This window comes from Electrona antarctica, assembly GCF_951216825.1.
Source record: "Electrona antarctica genome assembly, chromosome: 14".
Classification (NCBI taxonomy): Eukaryota; Metazoa; Chordata; class Actinopteri; order Myctophiformes; family Myctophidae; genus Electrona; species Electrona antarctica.
In genome coordinates, this window is record NC_136795.1 from 14716107 (window position 1) to 14720567 (window position 4461).

The 4461-nt window shown below is 43.5% G+C and overlaps 1 pseudogene across 1 annotated transcript; it reads left to right on the plus strand.

Annotated features, from left to right (window-relative positions):
• Positions 1-1569: 1569 nt before the first annotated feature.
• Positions 1570-3124, plus strand: LOC306937015 (cytoplasmic tRNA 2-thiolation protein 2-like; annotated as a pseudogene). Its single transcript has one exon. The product of its transcript is annotated as a cytoplasmic tRNA 2-thiolation protein 2-like (transcript).
• Positions 3125-4461: the final 1337 nt, after the last annotated feature.

Here is a 4461-nt window from a genome sequence, read left to right on the forward strand (position 1 = left end):
ACAAAAGGGATGGAGAGCACTTCTAACCTGACCCCCAGGATAACTGAGGTATTGTATTCAATTGATATAACAGATTTTTGTTCCTTTCTTTACATTTGCCAAGAACCAAAGGACATACTGTTAGTCTAGCAGGGGGGTACCCCAAATTGTTTCTTTATCTCTGCCAGGCCGAAAGCCTGGGTGTGTGTGTGTGTGTGTGTGTGTGTGTGTGTGTGTGTGTGTGTGTGTGTGTGTGTGTGTGTGTGTGTGTGTGTGTGTGTGTGTGTGTGTGTGTGTGTGTGTGTGTGTGTGTGTGTGTAGAGAACGGATCGTCAAGATCTGTGCGACATTCAGTAACAGTAGACATCGTAGAACATTTTTGAGGGGAGCTAGCCCCTCCTATGCCCAGCTTTCTGCGTTTGTGTGAGCACAAACATTGGCTTGGCTGATCACTCCATAGCGATGATTTGATTGGCTGAGCAAAGAAGATAAAAGTGAGGGCAGAAATGTGAAGACCCCAAAAGTGATTGACCGGAATGACAGTTGTGATGATTTTATCCTATATACAGCTTTTATCGTCTCGATATTTGCCATTGACAATGAAAGGAGAAATTAGGTCATCATGTGCCTCAAATATGATGTCAATTTGTGGCAACACAAACATTAAATGCCTTTGACAATGAAGGGAAAATTTACGTCATATGTAGACGAGCAAATCGGCTAACCAATCACATAAAATCACTTGTTCATGAGATGATGAATGAAGATGTATAATGATAAGAGCGCTATATATACATCTTTTGTCCCCACAAAATGTCCCCAACACAAACATTAAATGCCATTGACAATGAAGGGAAAACTTACGTCATCTTGTCCCCACACGTCTCATATTTGCCATCAACAATGAAAGGAGAAATTAGGTCAAATATCCGCCAAAAATGTCGTAAATTTGTGGCAACAGGCATTCTGATTGGCCAGTATGAGATGATGTATAATGATGTACGATGGTAAGAGCGCCCCTCACTTCACACAAGTGTGATTTTAATCAACATTTGACATTTCATGGCATATATTAGCCTATTATAATTGTTACTCACTGGTTAGTGGTACTAGTATATAATATTTACGTTGCTGGCTTGCTCATTTTAAATAAAAGGCTGCAGATTTAATTTCTCATTTTTATTCAGGGCAGTGGGATGGTGGTGCTATATGGATAATCCCAGCACTATTCTATAAATTATTAAGGGCATGGCAGTGGAGGGTTCCAAATATGGAGATCACTGATGTTATATGTCAAGATGACATAGATCCCTGAGAGACCCGGACCCCGGTCAACTATAACGTTTCAGCATTTAAGGTGTATGCCACCGGTGTGGTGAGGACTCGAGGAGAGCATATCATGAGGGGAGAGTGACTTCTTCTGGACAGATAGTGGTGGCACAGGAAGAAGCTCAAGGGACAAACAGGAGGTGTGACAGTAGCACCTTTAAGACTGTAAATTGTCCAGAGAACGAGGGTGATGCATGTTGCATCAATCCATGACAACAAAGTGTCAAACTGAAGAGGTACCTGTAGAAATCTGGTTGCAGAATGTGTGACATGGATGAAGAATACATTGGTCAGCTGGAACTACGGGAGGTTCCAGGTGTCGTCAAGATATGCGTCAAATGCAAAGAAAACACAGCAGCTCTGGCTATCAGGCTGTTTTAAGGAGTACTTCACACATAAGTTCAGGGCCAGCTTGGCAAGAACAGACTCATTTCTCCTGGAGAGAAGGTGCTACTGGCTGTGTCGGGAGGCCCTTCTTCCTGTTCCATGCTCTATCAGGTTCAAGAGGGTTTGAGTCAAAATGCTCACAAAAAGTTGAGATTCACACCTGGCATTGTTTTTATTGATGAGGGTGGCGTTCTCGGGCTGTCTGCAGAGGAGAGACAGAGGACAGTAGCTGAGTTGCAGGCTGCTTTCAAAGCCACTGGCTTCCCCTATCACATTGTACCTCTGGAACAGGTTTTTAATCTTCCTAGTTCAGTTCTGGAACTGGTTTCCTCAGCCCCAGACCAACCAGCAGCGACCGACAGCAACAAAACTGCTGTAGTAGACCACTTCATTCACAACAGTCATGCCAACCCGGAGAAACGGTATGACTTGTCACAAGTCAGCATCAAGGAGGTGGGTAGACCTAATGAATATAATGCCCAGGAGGGTAGACTTGATTACCAGATACCTAACACCCAGGCTTTGCAGAGACTGTTCGCCTCAGTGAAGACACTAACAGCCAAAGAAGACCTTCTGCACACACTCAGACAGCACCTACTGGTCCATACAGCTCGAAGTCAAGGCTACAGCAAGCTGATGGTAGGAGACAACTGCACCAGACAGGCTGTCAGATTGCTTGCCGGTATAGCATTGGGCAGAGGAGCACAGTTGGGAATGGATACAGGGTTCTCAGACCACAGGTACGGTGATACAGTAACAGTGAGGCCGATGAGGGACTATTCAGCTAAAGAAATCTCCTTATTCAACCGCATGTTTAATGTTCCCTTTGTCTTCATACCCAGCCTGGACACTAAGATGAAAGACAAGGCCGGCATCCAGCGTCTTACAGAGATCTTTGTCACTAAACTTCAAGCAGATTTCCCCTCGACTGTCAGCACCATCTACAGGACTGGTGAGAAACTTCAGACAGTGTGCCCCCCTCAGAAATGTCTGAGGGGGGCACTGACAAAGCACTGATAAATGCCTGCTCTGTATGTGCACCTTGGATACTGCTGCTGGTGCTGCTGACGAGACCTCAGCCTTCCAGGCTACTCTGATCTCAGAGAAGCTCTCAAAGAAACAAACTTCTGGAGGCTCCAACACTGGAAACCCAATACTGACCACAGGTCAGTGCTGTTCATCTCGGGAGGGGAAAGGAACACACGGCAGGGGAGGGACAGGAAATGGAAGCGGAAGTGGAAGTTGTTGCTCTTCTGTCAAGGCATCGTCACAAACACTGGAGCTGAAGAGTGTGTTGTGTTACAGCTGTTGCCTGACAATCAAAGACCATCTGTTGCCTGTCCTCTCAGAGGGCCAAAGGAGGACAAACAGGTCCCAGATGAGAGATGAGATTAGCAAATTCCTATTGGATGAAGACGATGAGAACTAGGACGAGAATATAAGCCCTTTTTCTTTATGTTGACAGCAAGAACCAACAACAGAAAAGGCCTGTACAACAATATAGTCACAGGAAAAATCAAAAGATAAAAACATATCAAAAAAGATTAAAAACACCAATGATGTCCAACCAGGGCTGGAATTTCATAGAGGCCAGTTAAATAATAAATTCACCCGTGTGAAGTGAGGGGCGCTCTTATTGTACTTATCGTACATCATCATCCCATTCCGGCCAATCACAATTTGCGTCCTCACCTTCGTCCTCAATGTTTGTGTTACGCAAGGTTTGTGTTTACACAAACACTCAAAATTGTCCATTCACTGTCAATTTCTGTTAGGACAAAATTTGGGTTGCACACATCAAAAGCTGAACACAGAACTAAGGGGCTATTGCCCCTCAATAATACATTACATTTGAAACAAATCTCAACATGCTGTCTACAGTACATCATACAAGATTAGCATGAAAACATGTCTAAAATAGTCTAAAACATCACACCCGTGTGAAGTGAGGGGCGCTCTTATCATCGTACATTATCATACTGTACATCATCCCATTCTGGCCAATCACAACTTGCGTCCTCACCTTCGTCATCAATGTGTGTGTTACGCAATGTTTGTGTTTACACTATGGTGTAACATTTTACGTAATTTAACTATGATGTTTGAGGGGCTAGGGCCCCTCAAACACATGGGGACAAAATGTTTGGCCTTCTGCCCCTCAAACAACATGCCATAGTGTACTGTGACCTGGCTTGTGGATCAGCTATTTTTGGAAATCTTTACTTTTTTTTGAGTGGTGTAAACCACTCTTACAACTGGCTTTGTTAGTTTACGTGTCTGTCTGTCTGTCTGTCTGTCTGTTCATACCAAAAAATGAGCATGGTTGCTATGGTCACCCAGTTCACACGGGTGTGATTTCATTACGTCAGACATTACGTCAGACCACAGCTGATCAGGCTATATAATACCTTACACCACTCAGTTCACACGGGTGTGATTTTTTATATATAAATGTTTTGAAATAATATATTTTTAAGTATTCAACCATGCCACTGCCAGTTGAACTTAGTTGAAATGATGTGTCTCAGATTAACTAGGCCCACTTTAATTTCTGATTGCACTGTCAGGGAGGGTGCGAAACAGATGTGAATGAACGCTATGGAGTGTGTTGGCGAGGATTATAGTGCACTTCTAATACTTACTTCCTCTACTTTTAGCATTTGCACTGCAGACTTCAAGTCTCCAAGCCTGACAGGTCACAGTTAGCCAAATTAAAGAATAATAACATCTCTGTCACTTAGAATTATTTCATTGCATAAATACAAC